We start from the raw sequence: 21,589 nt of genomic DNA, 5'->3' as shown, positions 1-21,589 counted from the left end.
AAGGGCCAGACACCTGGCAGCCCTTCCTTCCTGCTCTAAAGCCCCAGAGACACAGCTCCGGCCAGGTGTGTGCCTGGGGCAATGCACAGTAACGTCAGCTGGGCACCGAGTCTGAGAACATGTTATCAAGTAAAAATGAAAACAAGACTGCTGAGAAAAGTTCATGCTTAATCACCTCTGGGCTAAATTCTAAATACAATGTTATTTCAGAGCTAGGTGGAAGTAATTCCTTAAAAATGTATATGAACAGTGACTAGCAACCAGGGTGATAAGTACTCAATATGTGTTTGATGAATAGATGAATTTTTAAAATTTATGAAAAGAGCACGCTCTATTTAGGAGAATTCTATTTAATTGGATGTCCTAACTATACAGTGGTTCCTTCGTGCTGACAGCAGAGTTTGTTTCAGTTAACTCAAAAAATGGTAAGTCACTCTAACAGAAAACCAAAAGGCTTTACAGAGAGTCAGATTATGGTGCCAATTCAACCGTGCATGGCAATTTCACCTTAATATTTAAATTCTCGAAGCACCATACTCAGAAAACAAGACATAACATACATAAATGCATCGACTAAAGCACCATCATCTAGAATTTGACAAAGTTTGACTGTGAGTTTCAAGAAAAGGGCTGATGAGGCCAAGAAGTTCCTTCCCCTCTCCCCTTACCTCCCATTTTGGTGACCAACTTAATGCAGAGAAATTCCTGTTTCAGGTTTGCACACATTGGAACAATCCTGGTATCTATTCCCCCAAGACACCAACAGGCTGAAGTCTGCAGGGTGCACATATTGAAAAATCACAGGAGCACTAGAGTGGCGGAAAGAGGTGCCCGTGAAGACGTCATCCTTTCTAAGACAGGGTCTGATTCCGCCTCCGGGCCCTTTTGCAAAAAGCCATTGGTACAAATTCATAGCCACCAGGAGGAAACACGCAAAAGACCCCACTGCCCTCCTGGCTTCCCAGAAGGCCTCAGAAGGATGAGACATGGAGCCTGCGTGCAATCCTGGACCCTCTTCCCTGCATTCAGTTTGACATGTGTCACTTGTTTGACTGACGGAGGTCCCACAATGGGCACAAGGAGACCCGTCAGGTCAAGAGGGTGCTGCCCGGCTCATGGTCCACACATGCGGACCTGTCAGGTCAGGATGCCCGGCTCATGGCCCACACGTGGGGATGCATCAGGTCGGGAGGGTGCTGCCCGGCTCACGGTCCACACATGGGCATGCGTCAGGTCAGGAGGGTGCTGCGCAGCTCTCAGTATCAGCCACATATGCATTCTCCACTGAAGCCACTGCATGAAACCACTGCATGAAGCCACGCTGGAAGCACTTTCTGGCAGGTTGAGGAGGCTCGTGTCCAAGGTCATTAAACACATGGCAAGCTCGCCTTGGAGGCATTTTACTTTGCTTATGACAATGAAGCATTCTCATTGCACTGAATAGAGCACGCTTTCTTGTTCAGTGCCTCGTTGAAATAGGCATTTTGTACCTGTCTTACAGATTACATCAAGGCCCTAATACATTTAGACCCTTGTCTCAGGTACACACAAAGCAGCGGCATCTCTAGAACATGTTTTGGACCACGGGAGGAAACCAAATCGCAGCATTATCCATTGATGTTGCTTAAAGTGTATTTCCAAATGTGTCTCCCGAGCCCGGCCTGTGTTCACGGCTTCCGCTGACCACACGCCATCTGCTGGGCACTCTGTGCACTTTCTCTCACACCCGCCACGCCTGTGGTCCTGTGCCTATCCCGCCACACGTCCCCACGTGGCTAAATCTCCCACACTCACCACGCCTGTGGGCCTGTGCCTATCCCTCCAGGCGTCCGCATCTACCACGTGGCTAACGCACACTTCCTACAGGCGGCAAGTGCCTGAACATCCCCACGGCTGGAGGGGCTTTGGGTAGGTTCTACAGAACCCACAGACAGGCATGGCCACCCCGCCCACGGCCACCAGAGGCTTTGCTTTGTCTCTAGAGGTGCCGTTCGATGAGGCGACATGGCAGATGACCCAGTGTTAGGTAATTAAGACTCAGGAAATCACGGCCGTCTTACCTTTAGAACTCACCTCTCTCCCCAGCACTATATCGCGAAGGGTGGGTCGCCAGAGTTGGGGAAGAGATGCCCAAGGCTCCCTCCTGCCCTGACAAGCTGGGACACTGCTCCCCTCTGTTGGTTTCTCACCGCACCTCAATAAACTGAGCTCACAGCAAGAGGCAGGCATGGGCTGAGTAGAAACACACAGCAGACCCCGGGTGGGCAGGACGGAGGACGAGGGTGCTCGCGGAGACGAGGGTGTGCCCCAGGAAGAAGGTGCACGCGGGGTAGAGGGTGCGCGCGGGGAAGAGGGTGCACAGGCCCCGAGAACCTGGTGGCAGCAAGGCCGGTCAAGGCTGAACTCCAACAGGGGCAGCAGCAACGGTGTTGGGCAAGTCACAGAGAAAGCACCACCCAGAGGGGCTGCATGAACCAGCAGCGACCCCAACCCAACCTGCTCATCGGACTGGGCACACGCACACGCTGTGGACACGTGTGAATATGTTCCACTTAACGTGATGTTACATAATAATCAACAATGTTAACCCCACGACTTCATTACATGGCATCTGGCACATTGAGACTTTTTATTCTGTCTCTCTTCCTATACAAAGAAGTGGAAAATAGGTCCAAGATCATTCACAACAAATTATTGCTAATTGAAAAAAAAAAAAAAATTCCTACCCTCACCTTGGAGGATCTCAAGGCAACACCTCGTTCTTTGAGGTCATGGTTGGGACCCTCTCCGGACCCCTAGATGGGTCTGAAACTGCAAGGAATCCCCAAATGGGCAGTTTTGGGGCCAGCACAGATGCCAGCCACACATCCAGGCAGGTCTTGGCAGGTTGCTCCGTGACTTCGGCTGGGTCACTAACCTTTTCTTGCACTCAGAACCTGCCAGGAACGAGGGCACTGGCCCGCACGTCTCTGCTCCCAAGGCTACATCCCCTATGTTCCGCTGCACTCTGGGTTCCATGCCTTAGATCCCAGGCACCTTAAAGTTGACGTTTCCCCACCAGCCCTCATGAAGTTGATACTCAGATAACGTCCTTCCTCTCCCACCTGGTCAGTACCCGGGGAGAAAGGAACCCGGGTCTCAGTTTGATTTTCTGCCAGTCCATCGAAAAAACAACTGGCCAGCAGCACTGGTGCACAGCACTGCCAGGTTACCCGTGACGAAAACAAAGCAAAACGAGATATACTCAAGTCAGCTGCGGCAAGTGCTTCTACATCCCTGCTCCAACAAGGAAAGACAGGAGGCCAGGAGTGTGGCTCACGCCTCTTGTCCTTCCTTGTTGGGTCAGGGGTACAGAAGCATTTTGGGAGACTGAGGCAGGACAAATGCTTGAATTTGAGACCACCCTGGGCAACATAGCAAGACTCGTCTCTACAAAAAAAAAAAAAAAAAAAAAAATAGCCAGGTATGGTATCGTGCCTGTGGTCCCAGATACTCAGGGGGCTGAGGTGAGACGATCACCTGAGTCCAGGAGGCAGAGGTTGCAGGGAGCCAAGATTGCACCACTGCACTCCAGCCTGGGCATCAGGATGAGACCCTGTATCAAAATAAAGAAAAAAGAAAAAACAAAAAAAAGGATAAGAAATACAGGAGACCACTAATAATTCCAAATAGTGCCTGCTAATTTGAAATCTTTTCCAGATATGGTGAAGGAAATCATTTTTCTTCCTACGCCCATTCTAAGGAAACGTTTCTATTTTTCTGCTATACAATTTGGTAACCTGCCATTTCAGATCCTGGCCTCTTTAAGCAGGACTTGCTGGAGTGCCAACAAAGCAGCGCTCTGAAACCTCAGCATCCTCAGCATCACCCTGGAGGGCAGGTGAAGGATGCTGGGCCTCCACCTCCAAAAGTCACACTGGGGTGGGGCAGATCTGGGGTGAGGCAGGGTTTGCATTTCTAGTCTAGGGCCACACCACCCTAAACACGCCCATCTCATCTAACGCATACCAGAGGGAGAAGCCACGTAGGGCAAGTCACAGAGCAAGCGTCCAGGCACCAGGTCACCAGTTGTCTATTTAAATGCAAACCCGTCAAACAGCTTAAGTCAAACAGGTTCACCCTCCTAACACATTGGCCAACACAGCTAGTGATAAATATCACTGCTGTTAGACCTTCTGCTCACTGATGACCAGAGCAATGGCCTGAAACATCAAAGCTGAAGGGTGTGTGCCACGGTCAGGGCTCTGAACACCCCCATCCCAGGCCATCTCACACGGGTGCCTTCACTGGCACCGGGGTCTCACAGACCAGCTCCACGCTCACACTTACTGGGACGCAACCACCCTTTCAGCCCTTCATGCATCTGTACCCTATAGCAGTGTTCAAGGGAGGCTAATTTAAGTAAGAAATGTAATACGGACATCTGTGAACTCTTCCTCCATATCCACTGAGTGGCCGTCCAGAAACAGAAATATTAAAAAGAAAAAGAAGATTTAAGAGTCAAACACAGGGCCGGGTGCAGTGGCCCATGCCTGTAATCTCAGCACTTTGGGAGGCCAAGGCGGGTGGATCACATGGGGCCAACAGTTTAAGACCAGCCGACCAACATGGCAAAATCCTGTCTCTACTAAAAATACAAAAATCAGCCAGGCATGGTGGCACATGCCTGTAATCCCAGCTACTAGGGGGGCTGAGGCAAGAGAATTGCTCGAACTGAAAGGCAGAGGTTGCAGTGAGTGGAGGTTGCGGTGAGCCTAGATCATGACACTGCACTTCAATCTGGATGACAGAGCAAGACTCCGTCTCAAAAAAACAAAAACAGGCCAGGCACGGTGGCTCACGCCTGCAATCCCAGCACTTCAGGAGGCCAAGGCGGGTGGATCACAATGTCAGGAGATCGAGACCATCCTGGTTAACACTGTGAAACCTCGTCTCTACTAAAAATACAAAAAATTTAGCAGGGCGTGGTGTGGGCACCTGTAGTCCCAGCTACTCGGGAGGCTGAGGCAGGAGAATGGTGTGAACACGGGAGGTGGAGCTTTCAGTGAGCCTGGATCGCGCCACTGCACTCCAGCCTGAGTGACAGAGAGAGACTCCATCTCAAAAAAAATAACAACAACAACAACAACAACAAAAACACAGAAACTCGTGGAACAAGCCCTTGCCCCACTCCATGTCAGCTGTGCTGTGCCACCCAGGAGCATGCCAAGCTCAAAGAGTCATCCACCTGCCTTGCGTAAACGATGTCACTACTCGAATCACAGAGACTCAGATTCCCTAGCCCTCGCCATGTGCATGTCACTCACAAGCAGGCATGAGGACCCCCGCAATTCACAGGGAATCCCTCTGGCCATCTGATGACCATCCATTCATAAATAAAAAGCATTAATTCCAGCGGGGTTGCAGAGGTGTATACATCAATACTTGTTACTGTTCACAAATGTTCCACTTGCGGATGGAGTGACGTTACAGAATTGGGAAGAACTTCACAGACATACGAGGGGTGCATTTAAGGAAAAAGTGTAAGGAAAAGGTGAGAAAATGGAATATGCTAACCTCTGTCTTTTCATCACCCTCTAAATCTTATGATTCCAGTTCTGTTCATTCTGCAGTGAAAAATAACAAGTGATTCACACTCAGACACAAGGTGGCTTAGGAAACTATGGCTGTTTTACAAAGATGAAACAATTTCGAAGATCAGGATTCCATGAACGTACTTACTTAAAGAGAGAAGAGACTGGGAGTTACACATCAACTTACCAAGGCTGTCCCGAAGTCCAGGAGCCCCTTAGGAGAACAGAGAATGTGCAGTCTCCCAGACCAATGCAGGTGGCTGGGCCCAAGAGTGGGGACGGGTAGGCTGCAGGAGGCTTGCAGAGGGAGCTGTACCACCAGCCTCTCGCAGAAATTCCTAATTAAACCCTGACAGCAACTCTGTTTAGTGAATTGTCTCCTGGTAACTAAGAAGAGTGAAGCTGTTGAAAGCCTACAGCCAACCCTCTGGATAACGGTTGAGATGTATTTTAGAGAAGGAAATGATCCTGTCACAATCCCAGTCCTGCCCACAGCTGCAAGCACGTCCTGGGAGTGCGGCTTCTTGCTCTGTCAGCACCAGAGCCCACTGTAGTGCCACACGGGTTCTGCCCGACGTTCCCACTTCAGGGAGTCTGGGCAGGTGCAGCTGAAACACCCAGGGGGCAACCCCCACACTCACTTCTCAAAAGTACATGCAGAGGCAGACAGAATGAAACACGGCCCCCAAACCTCAGACGTACGGTTCAGCGGCACGGCCCACCATAGAGCCACATGGGATTTGCCCGACGTCCCCAATTCACAGAGTCTGGGCAGGCCCAGCTGAAACAGCACCTGGGGGGCAACCTCCAACCCCACTTCTCAAAAGTACATGCAGAGGCAGACAGAATAAAACACGGCCCTCGAGCCCCAGACATAAAGTTTGGCACGGGCATCTGTGAAACAAGAACAAAAGTCGCATGGGAAAGTGAGCACAAAAATGAAAAAAATAACAGAATTACAGTGAAGATGGATGAGATGGGGAGGATTGCGAGGAAGTTGAGAAAGGGACTGAGGGCCTGAAGGGGGACATAAGGGCTGGACATTCCCGACAAGGTAACAAACACACCTCTGGATGAGGTGGGACATCATCTTCATTATGGAAATAAAGGGGAAAAGCCTGAAAACATCAGTTTCCTACCAAGAAGCAAAAATCAAACTGGCTTCAGATTTCTCCTCTACAACACTGGGTTCCAAAAGATGAGGATGTGGCATCCGTGGGGTCTTGAGGGAGAGCTGGCACAAACGTCCCAGAGCTGCCGTCTCCAGAAGCAGCTGAAACAGCCTCAGATCCAGCAAACTCTTGTCTTGAAAAATCTATCAGAGTACACCCCCTTATCAAAGGGACGCGTGGCTGCAGGGGTTGTGGTGTAAGGCAATTTAGAAATCTTACTCCGTGCAGACCCTAAACTTGGGAGGCTGCTGGTCACACCCTGGGAGGACCTCAGCCAGCGGGAAGCCCTGTGCCTCCTCTCTGCTCCATCTCTAATGCCAAGAAACATTTTATGCATAATATTACGTTATTTCCAATTTGTTAAATTGTATCTATTAAGTCCATAAAGAGACCAAGAAAATGTATAAAAACATTGATGACTTCACGGTGGTATTATAATTAATTTTTAAACAAAACATGTTGTCTAAATTTTCCAGACTGAAAAAATACTCTTTTTAGCAAGAAAGGTGCTTTTAAAGTCACCATAAACAATTATATATCCATCCTACGAACGTGGTCTTAAAACAAAAAGTGAAGAGCAAAAACAGCAGAAGGAAGTGCATGAATATGTTGATAACGTTTATCTCTGAATGGGGGCGCTGTTTTGCCTTCCATTTCCCTATGCTTGAAGTGTCACCTCTGTAATGTAATAATAGAGCAAACACCACAGTTGAGGAAACACTGCTGCCCACTAGGACATAAACCAAGTCTCCTCCAAAATGCTGCGACCCCAACCTCTGATTTTATCTTTTAAATCAGCTCGGTTTTCTCCCCAAAAAAGAAGCATATTGTATCATTACTCTTTAAAGTTAGGTGACTTAACAGGCATACAGACTTAAACACCTTCTGGAAAGGTGATGTGTCAAGTTTAACTAAGATTTGTTTTGTTCTGAAAAGAGCAGGGGCACGTTCCCAGGTGAGGGGACTCCAGGAAACACTGGCTGTGTCCGATGGGCCCTCACCTGGAGAAACAAGCGCTCGACGCCTCCACCCTCCACCCGGACTCAGCAGGAAAGGGATGCAGAGCTGAAGACAGACTCATCTATAAAAACCCCAACGGCTGTTTCCAGGAGCTACTCACTGTCCCGTGCCGCTGCACCCTGCCCCCCTGTGCAGGTACCGGAGCTGCTGTCCAGGCTTCCCCAGGCTCTCCACGCCTCCTTCCACCCCACGCCAACCTGCACCACCCAACTCCCCACCGTCTCTTACTGACCACCGGCCTCAATTCCCGCATAGCCTGGAAACTGCAAAGCTGCCTGGCAGCAAGAGGGGACGGGCAGCGAACGCACCAGCCAGGTGGCACCTGCTTCCACCAGACTGCAGGGTCACAGCCCCTGCCTCATGGAGCCGTTGTTATGCACAACTACACTGGGAAATCAATGCAGCTTTAGCTTTACTTTGGTGCTAAATTAACTTTATAACACTTGGTTATAACATACATTAATTTTTACAGCAATTACTAAAATAACAACTCATAATGCATTCATTTACCATATTCAGAAAAGCAACTGAAAAACCAAACACACAGCAGAATTTTATAGGACTGTAGTAGTTTTTGTTAGGTTGTCAAATTATTTTAAGCTCAAAATTAAAGTAATTAAATCTGTGACTCTCAACTGGGGGAGGTGGGCACACACAGAGAGGGGAAGTTAAAATCCTTTTTTTCTTCCAAACCTCACACAGACCCACTCGGCTGGTCATTCCCATTGCTGGAATTATGTCCTGTTCCTTAGGTTAAAAACAACTGCCTTCATGCCTATTAAAAATAATGTTTCTTCCTTTCCTGAGTGATTGTGAAATGAGCCATGGTGGCAAGGTAGGCACGAACCGAGGGAAACTGAGTCCATGCCCACATTTGATGGTGGGCAAGAACAGAAGGAAATTGGGTCCATACCCACATTTGATGGTGGGTGAGAACAGAAGGTAACTAGGTCCACATCTATATTTGATGGTGGGCAAGAACAGAGGGAAACTGAATCCGTGTCCACATTTGATGGTGGGCAAGAACAGAGGGAAAGTGTGTCCAAGTCCACATTTGATGGTTAGCAAGAACAGGGGGAAGCTGGGTCCACGTCCACATTTGATGGTGGGAAAGAACGGGGGAAACTGGGTCCACGTCCACGTTTGATGATGGGCGAGAACACGGGGAAACTGGGTCAAAGTCCACATTTGATGATGGGCGAGACCAGGGGGAAACTGAGTCCACATCCACATTTGATGGTGGGAGAGAACAGGGGAAAACTCGGTCCACGTCCACATTTGATGGTGGCTTTTAATGCACTGCAGCCTGTGTCCCCTTGACCTTCACGAATTTTCAGGTAGTAAGAAAGCAATTTTTCTTACTGGAAAGGAGAAAACTAAGTGGCTGCAAAGTAATATAATTTCCTTAAAGCAAAACAACAGAGAACCAACTTTGACTTTTTCCACATTACCCAGTAATTCTAAGACCAAAGGTTTTGTCATGTTACAGCAAATGCCGTTCATTAGGGGGAAATTGGAAGTCAGAACAATGTGTGCTATTCAAATTCTCAATGAATAATTAACTCAAATGGGTTCAGAGTGCTACAAAATGAAATTAATTTGTTTTTAGTTTAACCCCAAATCCCCAATCCCTGGCCAAATGATCCTCTATGTATCCTACATAAAGGACAGGGTCTTTCTGGCAGAAAACCATTAAAAGTTTTTATTTGCAGTAAGAGAAGCATGCCTTCTTATCAAACAGGTGCATGGCCCCCTTGCGGGGGGGTCACCCATCACCTGCATCCCCGTGTGTCACGGTGTTGCCGCACACCATTAACGCATCAAAATGGAAAAGGAAATGTAAGCAGTGTTTGCTGTCCAAAGTTCACGTCAACAACTCCTTATTATGAAGGCACTTCTGAGCCTTTCCTCCTGCATCTGGGAGCTGCCAGCAACCCAGTTCCAGGAGAGAAAATAGCTCGACACCTCCTGCAGCCCATGGAGTCCTCTTGTTGGGACAAGGTCCCCCCAGGAGAGAGGAGCCCCCAGCAGGGTCAACACTGGAGGTCCTGGGGGTGGGTGGTGCTGGGGAGGCCATGCGGGGAGGGCTGTTCCCTGTTCCCTTCCCCTCAGGAGACAGCTGGCCCAAGGTGACACAGGACCGGATGGGATTTCAGGGTCAGGGACCACGGAGCCCGGGGCTGTGGACCACACCAGCCCAAAGCCACTGCATGCCCCAGACCGGGGCTGTGGACCACACCAGCCCACGGCCACTGTATGCCCCAGACCAACACGAGAAGAGTGCAGACCAACAACATCTTCGTCTACGGTAGGTGTCACGGTTATCGTTCCTAAGAGAGTCCACGGCCACTTCTACCAGGTGCCCTCCACTCTTCCCCTGCCCCAGCTGGTCCCCCTGTGACAGCCGTGTCTTTGAGAACGGGGTGTGGAGCCAGGGGGAAAACACAAAATAAACCACCTGCTACTAGAAACAGCCTCGCTGTCCTCAGGGAGCCGGTCCCGGGGCCAGCCTCGCTGTCCTCAAGGAGTCGATCCCGGGGCCAGCCTCACTGGACTCAGGGAGTCGGTTCCAGGACCCCATGGACACCAAATCCAGGCACATTCAAGCCCCACAGGTGGACCTGCCGAACCTGCGTGTACAAAGAGTCGGCCCTCCGACACGCGTTTCACATGGCAGGAACACTGTATTTTCTGCGTGTACAAAGAATCAGCCCTCCGACATGCGTTTCACGTGGCAGAACACTGTATTTTCTCCCTGAGTTTGGTTGAAAAAATCCACCTATAAGTTGACCCGCAAAGCTCAAGCTTGTGTTGGACAAGAGTCAACTGTACGCAATTGACACTGATTCCTACCAACAATATCCAAATCTTACCATGACCAGCACGATAAAGAGAATGAGCAAAATTTAAAAACTAAAGCAGAGTTTTTTCCTGCTAGTTGGGGCACTGCGAATCCCCTGTGGGAAAGACCACACTGGCTGCTGACCAAACTCCATCGGCCTCTTCCTCCGTCCTGAGGGCATCTTCCTCCATCCTGACAGCAGCCTGGGCTTACCTCAGTCCCAGGGCGGGGGAGGAGGACGCACTGTGCACCCTCCCAGCTCTCCTCCGCCCCTTCCCTCAGGCTGGCCCAAGAGCAGCCTGGACAGTCAGGTGCTGGGGACACCGAGCTGCCCCTCCTCGGCCCACAACCTCAGGCCACTTGTCTCATTTGTGACTGAGAAACAGAGCTGCAGCTGCAGGCGGGAGGCGGGACACGCTGGGATCTACCCATGGCCAGGCCGAGCTGCTCTGATCACTCAAGCTTCACTTTCATCACTTGCTCTACCAAATAAACTAGAATAAAATATGCCACTTCCTCCTTTGCACACACTCCCAAGCCTCCCATCCCACTTCCCGGCGCTGACCCCATAAGAACACTTTCTGTGCCTTTCCAGGTATTTTCTATCCTCCTCAAGCACAGAACCACATTCAGAGTGAATTTTTTTTTTTTTTTTTTTTTTTTACAGAAATGGCACCAGGGCAGATGATGTTTTTTTGTACCATTTCTTTGGTTTCTTGGGCATTTTCCGCACCAGGACGGATGGGCTCTGCTCTCCTTCCTCCCCACCGAAGGCTGCCTCACAGCAGCCACACACAGAGCCGTAAGCCCTCGCAAGACTGTGGGTGTCTCGGGGTGCCCCACGTCCCCAAAGACCAAGGGGTCACAGATCCACACTGTCCAACAACACTTCAGACATGGCCTCGAGCCTGGGAACCCTGCTGGCCAGCCCAGGCCAGCAACAGAATAGAGGTGTGAGAGGTAACATTTGCACTTCTTAAAAAAAAAAAAAAAAAGGCAGATATTGAGTGCCACATTTAAAATGATCATGGTGGCCAGGCACAGTGGCTCATGTGTGTAATGTAAGCACTTTGGGAGGCCAAGGTTGGCAGATCCCTTGAGGTCAGGAGTTCAAGACCAGCCTGGCCAACACGGTGAGACCCCTGTCTCTACTAAAAATACAAAAATTAGCTGGGCATGGTGGCAGGCACATGTAATCCCAGCTACTTGGGAGGCTGAGACACAAGATTCTCTTGAACCCTGGAAGCAGAGGTTACAGTGAGCTGAGATTATGCCACTGCAATCCAGCCTGGGTGACAGAGCAAGACTCTGTCTCAAAAATAAAAACAATAAATAATAACAAAAGAAAAAATATATATGCATTCCTAGTCCCTTGGAGCTGCAGCAACAAAGCTGGTGATATATTTTGGGTGTTTCTAATCAATGTTTTCCATGAGCTACACTGCAAGTCTCAACCTTGACCCTGCTACAGTAATCATCTATTACAAATTAAAACAAGAGCCATAACTCTGTCTCCTACTAAAATATTCTAACTGAGACATGTTAACAGAATACATTTCTTTGGGTGAGAAAGTATCCACCAGGGTGGGGAACAGACGGCCCACCGATTGTGCTGTGGCCCTAACCACCAAAGACTCATGAATCATCCACAGCAAGGCTGGTGACTCAAAAAGAACACTAAATTGCTCTTTGACATCAATTCTTAAACCTTGAGAAACCAAAGTTCTCTTTGTAACAGACTTGAAAAAGGATGAAGTCAGAAGTAGCTCAGCAGAGATGCACCAACTCTTACCTGGGAGAGACACTCCTTGCTAATCACGTCTGGATTAACGGATGTGCTAAAAGCATCTCTTCCAACAGAGACACAGACTGCAAACAGGAATGCCATGAACACCTTCCCCAGATAACCCAGTCCTCACCCATCCACCCCTCAGGAGGTCCCCAGACAAGTCCAATAAGGAAATCACCCCACAGCAGATTCAGGTGCAGGCAGTGAGGGTAGTGGCGTCAGGGAATTCCGCCGTAAACCTTGGCAGCACGCAGGGAGGTGTACCCAGCTGGACAGGTGAAGTCAGAAGTGCAGGATGATCTGGCCATTCCAAATGAGCAGGGCATAACAATTTTGTTAAAATGAAACCCAGCCTTTGAAAAGGCCTGGACTTCCCACAATGTGTGGTATTTATAGCGTGGACGGCACTGTAGAGAAGTTATCAGAGGGTTCACGATGGCAAGATCCACGGAGGCTCTGCCATGTGCCAGGCATGAGACAACAATTCACACAAAACACCTCATTTCACCCTACACAGAGTCCACAGACTGCTCCACAGTCTCCCAGGTAAGAGTTGGTGCATCTCTGCTGAGCTACTTCTGACTTCATCCTTTCTCAACTGCTTCATGTTTCACCCTACACAGAGTCCACAGACTGCCCCACATTTCACCCTACACAGAGTCCACAGACTGCCCCACATTTCACCCTACACAGAGTACAGAGACTGCTTCACAGAATACTACCAAAGGGGACCATCAAATGATCCCCAAGAAGTAATGAGCGCCTTAAAAGTAAGAAAGCCAACCTCCTCCCCCTCTATTAACTTCCTCTCCTCATTTCCGCGGAACCAAAGAAATATGAAGGGCCAGTGACGCCCCACTGAAGAACGCTCTCCTGGTGGTTACACTCTGTACATAGGGAGCACAACCCTGCTCCGTGCTGCCTGAGGCTACTATTCTATACTACACTAGTACGATCTGTTTGTTCTATTCTATACTATTCCATTCTCTATGATAGAATACTACAGCTTCACTCCATACTATAAAATGCTGTACTATCTGTTCTATTCTATTCTATTTTCTTCTATACAGAAAGGAGTTAGCCAGCTTGCTTTAGGCAGACAGTAAGGGAAGGGTCCCAGAGAGCCCCCAGCCCATGTTTTGTGCAGATAGGGGGACTTGCACGGGGGGCCCTCCTAAACATGCTCACAGCAGACTAAAGGTCCCCATGCACACGAGGGAATGGGGTGGAACCACCAGATATTTGCTCCTTAGACAGCGAGACCAGCCCCATCAGCTTCTATATAAAAGCCCTTGTAGTCAACTGGGAAGGGGGCGACCAGCAATCTGCTCTCAGGACCCCTCTTTTCGCTGAGAGCTTAACTTTTAGCTTAACGAGTTCCACTGCACTCACTCTTCGATGTCCCCGTGCCTGTTTCTTCCTGGTCATGAGACAAGAACCTGGACCCAGCTGAGCTAAAGAGCAAAACTCCTGCATCAGTGCTACAGAACACTATCCTCTCTGTTCTGTGCCATGCGACTCTACTATTCCACACCACACTACGTAATATTAATACTATGCTGTGTGTTCTAATCTAGATTGTATTATGCTATGCAATACTACGTCATTAGTTCAACTGAATACTCTACAATACTATCCCACTTGTTCTATTCTAGACCATGTAATACGATTTTTCCTATTGTATACTATACTACATAATGTTACACTGTTTCTTCTATTCTATGCTACCCTATATAGCATTATGCTATTTGTTCTATTCTGCGCTACTCTATATAATTCTATTCTGTTTGTTCCATTCTATACAATACCTTGCATCATTTTACCATGTTCTACGATACAAGAGTAGAGTCAGTTATACTTTCATAATCTTTTCCAAGCTCTTACCCAGTAAGAAATGTGATGTTTTACTATGCCTCACATAAATGCACATTTCATGATAATCAATGCCATTTCCTATGGTTGTAGAATTCTGTCTCTATGATTCTACTGATACGGCTTCTTTGGGCTTTTCTTTAAGTCCTTTGCAGTGTCTGGTTTCCTAGTGAAAAGATGACTAAGGTCCCGATAAGATCCTACAAAACCAGCATTCACACAGGCTCACCTGTGTGCACACTGCTGGACTCCATGTTGAAGGAGTGACAGGAAGACAGACGGCTGTCGGTGGATGGAAGGCAACAAGCACAGAGTAGATTCCAGAACTGAGACATGTACCAAGGCTCTGGCACAGCTGAGGGTCGATCCCAATTCTAGCCTCTCACAGAAAGGCAGAGGGGACTTAGCACAAAGAGCACGGAACTTTGCTTTAATAAAGCAAATGCTTACCATCCACTGTGAGGAGCTCAAGGAGAAATGGCAGTAGGCTCTACTAATGATACTGCTTTAAAAAATGGAAGGGAGAGGGTACATTTTCACATGGGCCATGTGGAAAGTTGGCTGGACCTGCCGCTGGACCTGACACTGGACCTGCTGCTGGACCTGCCCCTGGACCTGTCGCTGGACCTGCCGCTGGACCTGTTCCTGGACCTGATGCTGGACCTGCCGCTGGACCTGATGCTGGACCTGACGCTGGACCTGCCCCTGGACCTGCCACTCGGTCTGCTACTGGACTGCTAACAAATGCTGCAGATTTTTATGTAGAGAAAAGTACAATGCGTCTGAGAGCAGCTGTCCCAGCTCTGGATGAAGCCGGCAGAAAAAGGAAGCAGCAGAGACGCTGGTATCATTCAGTGGGCAGAGTCAATGACCCTCCTCTAAGTCCAGCAAAGCTCAACCTGCAGGTCTGCAACTAGAAATACCAATCATAAGCCAGACCTCCTGGCAAATACCATTGACCTGCTGTAATTCTGTGTGGTGTATTATGTCCCATGTACAGGAAATCATTCACAAAGCCTTTAACCAGGAAGTACTAACATGACTTTTAATGCAATATAACAGCTTTGCACCCATTTAACATATATTTAACCCCAGTGGTATATTTAAATATATATTTTATAGAACATCAGGCATGTTTACCTAATGGCTCGAACTTTCACAATGTCTCTCTCCCTGAGAGGACAGCGGAGGATCCCATGCACTGTCTCCAGGAACATGCCCCTCCCAGAGAGGATTCACAAATCAAATGTGCACATGCATGCATGCACAGACACATATCACACACACACACACACACATGGACACGCACACCTATATGCAATACATACATTCACACATGCACACACGTTCACATAATCACATAATACCACCACATAACAGATGCGTACACATACACACAACACTCAAACACACGCACACAAACATACAACATTCAAACACACACGCACAAGCATACACACAACACTCACACACACATGCATATACATACACATTCTGACACACATACATACGTAAGTGCGTAGACATAACATGCACAAATATACATGTATAACTATATACACATGAGCATCCATGCATGCCTACTTGCACATATGTGCAGTCGTGCCTAAACATGTAACACATGCACACACATACATGCAACACAAATACACATGCACACATATACACATGCATGCACATGTACATTACACACAAAGGCACACATACATGCACAACACATATACATGCAATACACACTTTCATACACATAAATGCAAACACACATACATATATACATCCCTCAAAGACCCCATTATTCAATTCTAAACAAAGTGGTTTATCCCCCAAATGTACCTTCCCGTAATTAATAAGCTCTACTGCACATTTCTTGTTTCAAATAATGAGGTCTCACACACAGCACACACACATTTATACTCCAATACGTGTGAACATATAAATAGAAATAGGCACACGTGCACGAAGACCCTCTTCTGTAAAGGTATTCTCAAACTTGAACTGAACGAATTCTGCTAATTATAGTCAGAGTCAGCAAAGATATATATTTGACCTCGGAATGAATATACTCGTTCTTTTCGTTACCCCTGGCAACAGCAAGAATGTAAAACAGTTGTGCGATATCATGTCACTTATTCAATCCCACTTCCTGGGATCTGACCCACTTGGAATAGCGTTTCTGTCTGAGTGATTTCCTTCTGACTAAAATCTTGAGACAATTCCTTCTCTTCCTGCTTTCTCTTTCCCAGGCCTTTTCACTGCCCTTTCGTCATCTCAGAAATAAATCATACTTGTCAAAATGGAACGCAAAGAAACAGCCTTAGGAGAGAATCCCACAATGGAATGGACCCAAGAGAGGAAAAAATATTCTTTTTGAAAATGTACAAAAGGAAAAGTCAAGAGGCCTGGGTTCCCTCTCATGACAGAAACAGACGTCAGCATAGCAGGTCGCTCAGCACAGTTCAGCTCTGTGTATGAAACAGAGATTCTAGTCCTTGTCCCTGTTTCAAGCTCTGTGTATGAAATAGATTCTAGCCCTTGTCCCTGTTTCATGATGTTGCAGTGAAGGTAACAAAACAGACAAAGGGCACAGGCTGCAGAAAAGGATTTTAAAAGGATGACTTTTAAAATGTGAGCCTGCTTTTCAAGGGCACAATGAGGACATTTTCAAGTATATTAAAGCTGATTTATAAGAGATAGGTATAAAGACTCTACAAGGTCATTAGACTTTAGACTTACAAAGAAAACAAATCACATTCTCCTAGCATCACCAGTCAGGTGTTCCACAAATACTAAGAATAGCCACTGCAACGGGGTCCACTATGAGGGGTCAAAACATAACCCATGAAGCATGGCCGAGAGCTCCTATAACCTGATTTCTAGGAATCTAATTTTAAACATCCTCACAGCTAGCACATCACAAAAATACAGAGCTCCAAATGCTGTAACACAAGTGCTAACAACACCTAGCCAAAAATATACGAGGCATTTCAGGCAAAAATCCCAGAATCAGAAGAACACAAGTTTTCTAAGTTCTTCAAAAGCTGGTGCTGGTTGAGGCTCTTCTGCAGACTTCAACAAAAGACCCGCTAGAATTAGCCATTGACGGTAACCCTGAGTCAACACGCACAGTGTTCAGAAAAGCACAAGGCCTGCTCCGGCGTGAGACCCCTGGGAACTTTCTCTGGCCCGCACCGAGTGGACGACTTTGAGAACTCAAAATAACTAACAACCAGTCCATGAACAGAGAAAGAAGACTGCAGCCTCCCTGGGGACCTGGCTCCATGCCTGCCCCCTTTCTTCCGGATACCTTTGCCCTTCCTGGCTCCCTCCTCCACCTGGAGATGCTCTGGGTTCAGGCCCCTCTCCAGTTGTGTCTCGGTCCACAGCTGGCTACCTGTGTGAAGCACCAGGCCTTGAAGGACCATCTCCACCTGCTTCCTGCACTTCCCACCCACTTCCACCATGACACCCAGGCTCTGGCTGCTCTCAGGGATCAGGGCCGCCAGGCTCCCCTCACAGGCTCCAACTGGAGTCCTGCCCCCTGGTTTTCAGCAACACTTGGGACTTTCTCCTGGAAACTCTCAGCTCTGGGCTTGAGTGAACTGCGCCATCCAGCTCTTCTCTGGACTCTAAGCAGGGCCTTCTCTGGGTCTTCCAACCCTTCCTCCATTTCCAAATGTGGGCTTTCCTTTGGCCTCCTCTCTCCAGACATGCACGCCTCACACTCTGGCTACTTGACCTGCACTTCTACCTAAGAGGCTCCCAAATGCTCCCTGCTCCAGATTTTCCCCAAGCCTCCTCCTGTATTTCCAAACTTGCAGCTTGCAGTGGTGTCTCTAAGTATCTCTGAGTCAGGTCCACACTTGCTTCTCCTGATTTCCGGCAAAGCGCAACGGCGACCTCGGGGTGCAGACTCGCAGCTTCATCCGCCTTCCTGTACTCCCTCTTCCCCTCCTGACCCAGGCACCGAATTGCTCAGCTCACTGGCTGCCTTCTCTCCTCCTCCGGCCACGGCGAGTGCCCTGCATGAGCCTGCCCTGTCACCCCCCGGCTCCACGGCATGCCGCACATCAGAGACACGATTCTCTCCGAAACCCTCAGTGGTTCCCTAGTATCGCACAGGTAAGGACTTCCACATTCTGGCCCCAATCTAACTTTCTGGCCTCAGATATGCACATGCATATTTTATCTATGCAAAGAGAGTACAGGCCTCACACCCGCTCTCATTCCTGGGCTCCTAGTTCCTCTTAAAGGTGCTGTATGAGGTACCTATGCACTTTCCAAACACTAACTGAATATGCGCTTGGAGAACACTTACTTGATAATTTTGTGGCATTGCCGGATAACGTGGACAAAGTGAGAACTACGCAGGTGTGTGGATGCTGCCTTGCCCAGACCTCACTTACCCAGACACTCCCAGATGCTCAAGGTGACCAGCCCTATTGGCGCACAGGCAGGCGCAGGCTGCACCCCCACAGCTGGGCCCCGCGAGCTGAACTATAATTACGAAGCTGCTGTTTGCTCCTAAATCTGTTTATGCTGGTGCATTTGTTACACATTACTGAAACCAATAAAGTATGACTCCAAAGAGAGAATAATTGTATGAAAACTAAGTTGGATGCCTTTCAAAGACTTAATATAGGGGAATTTTTTTTTTCATTTTAATCTTTTTAAAATTGCTATCAAATTAGGTATGGGCAAAAAATATATACAATGTTTGAGGAAATAATTTTTAACGGTTTCATATCTAACATACCTTGCTTCTCTTGTGTTGCCTATTCTCTTCTAGAAGAATAAAAACTGTGGCAGGCCTGCGATGGCTGTGGTTGAGGAAAGAGGCCACAGCCACAGCCAGCAGAACCATGCTCAGCAGCAGCCTAGCCCCGCGTGGAAGAGGCGTGAACACTCTCGGGAGAGGTGGATGTGCACTAACGGTTCCCAGCTCTGACCTCTTTATCTGAATGTGGTGATTGGTTTTATCTGAATGTCAGACAAAAGGGTGTCTACGTCCAGGAAAGACTCTAAACACTCTGGACGCTGCTGCGGCAGATGGTGACCTTGACCCAGTGATACCACTCTCCAGTGGGCAGCCAACCCAGTCTCCTAATCGTAAAGGACATTCATAGCAACACTACGAAAAAGAAACACTACTGTTCTGACCCAGAAAAGTGAAATGTAAAACATAAAATACACAGGTTCTAACTAAGAGGCAGACAGACCGGGCACGGTGGCTCACGCCTGTAATCCCAACCCCTTGGAAGGCCAAGGCGGGTGGATCACTTGAGGTCACGAGTTTGAGACCAGCCTGGTCAACATGGTGAAACCCCATCTCTACTAAAAATGCAAAAATTACCCGGATGTGGTGGCGGGCACCTGTAATCCCAGCTACTTAGGAGGCTGAAGCAGGAGAATTGCTTGAACCTGGGAGGTGGAGGTTGCAGTGAGCCGAGATCACGCCACTGCACTCTAGCCTGGGCAACTCCTTCTCAAATAAAATAAAATAAAATAAAATAAAATAAAATAAAATAAAAGGCAGACAAACAAAGGAGATTTCCTCTGATCTTAAAAACAGAAGTATTTGTTTCACAGCGTGGATAATTGAAGATCTGCATAGAAATCACCTAGGGTCCCGCCCTCCCTCACAACAGACTGGGATAGAGGGAAGGAGGGCAGGAGGTGGGCCCCTTGTCCACGAGAGCCTCCTCCCACCCCATCCCCTTCCTCAGGAGGGCGGCCTGCCCAGTGCAGGCTCCCTTCTCCCCAGGTAAGACCCTGGCGTCTCTACAGGAACACCCACCTCCCTTCCCTGCAATCCACTCCAGCTGCTCACGGCCAGTCAAGGGGGGCACTCTTCAGAGAGGAGCAAACGGTTTGGAGGACAGCCTGAACTCCAACGTCCCAGGTGTGGCTTGCCAGGAAGCACAGAGGAAGGATGCAGGTCCCGAGAAGGAGGAGGCGCAGGAGGACGATGAGAGAGAAGAGAGAGAGACAAGAGAGGCAGACTGCCCAGCCGGGGGCTGAGCACAGGATCTGGCTGAGGCCCACTGGGGAGGGGCAGAGGCAAACAGGCTGCTGCTTCTAGGCTGCTCGGGAAGATACAAGCTTGAAGGGGCTGCAAGGCAGGACTCACTGAGGAGCAGTCATGTGGATGCCACGCCTCTCACATGGCACACACTGACATGCAACTCACATGCAACACAACACAACACGCATGTACAATGGGCTTATACAACACTGACAACACACAATGCACACAAACACACACAACCTATACAACACATACCCAATACATGTGACTCACAACACAATGTGCATTTATAACACACTCATACGACACATAACCAATACATGCAACTCACAACACAACATGTGCGTACAACACACTCATACACACATACAGCACACGTAACTTACATACAACACAACACGCACGTACAATGCACTCATACAGCACACACAACACACAACTCACATACAACACGCACATGCAACACACTCATACAACACACAACACTCATACAACACACAACACACGTAACTCACAACACAACATGCACACACAACACTCATACAACATACATACAATACATGCAACTCACAACATACACACACAACACACTCATACAGCTCATGTACAACACATGCAACTCACGTTCAACACAACATGCACGTACAACACACACAACACACGCAACTCAACACAACATTCACGTACAACACACTCATACAACACAACACTCATACAACGTACACACAATACATGCAACTCACAACACAACATACACATACAATACACTCATACAACACATGCAACTCACGCGTAACACAGCATGCACGTACAACACACTCATACAACATATAACACATACAACATGCACACAACACACGCAACTCAACACAAATACATGTACAATTCACTCACAACACACAACACTCATACAACACACAACACATGCAACCCATAAACACATGTACAACACACTCATACAACACAAAACACTCATACATCACACACAATACATGCAACTCATATACGACATACACATACACACATACAACACACAACACTCATACAACATACAAAGCATGCAACTCACAAATACACGCACAACACACTCATACAACACACAACACTCAAACGTACAATAAGTGCAACTCAACACAATATGCACATACAACACACATACAACCCATGCAACTCACATACAACACAACACACTCATACAACACATTCATACAACACACACTATACAGATTCTAAGTATGAAATGGAAAACAGCACACGCACAGTTTCTAAATTTGATGAAAACTTTTTTCAAGAAAG

General features: G+C 48.1%; 1 protein-coding gene across 4 annotated transcripts in view; it reads right to left on the bottom strand.

Annotated features, from left to right (window-relative positions):
* LOC139360507 (disco-interacting protein 2 homolog C-like) overlaps positions 1 to 21,589 on the bottom strand; it is a 242,982-nt gene that overhangs the window by 204,917 nt on the left and 16,476 nt on the right. Inside the window, exon 1 of one of the 4 annotated variants that reach the window (XM_071087921.1) lies at positions 20,063 to 21,527. The exons of the other annotated variants lie outside the window; for them this stretch is intronic. The gene's annotated coding sequence lies outside the window, so the exon portion shown is untranslated. Of the gene's footprint in view, positions 1 to 20,062; positions 21,528 to 21,589 lie in introns of those variants that run through there. 4 annotated transcript variants of the gene reach the window in all.

Source organism: Macaca nemestrina, chromosome 20, assembly GCF_043159975.1.
Source record: "Macaca nemestrina isolate mMacNem1 chromosome 20, mMacNem.hap1, whole genome shotgun sequence".
NCBI classification, from domain to species: Eukaryota; Metazoa; Chordata; class Mammalia; order Primates; family Cercopithecidae; genus Macaca; species Macaca nemestrina.
The sequence above is the reverse complement of the archived record's forward strand: the minus strand, read 5'-3'. Positions and strand labels throughout refer to the sequence as shown.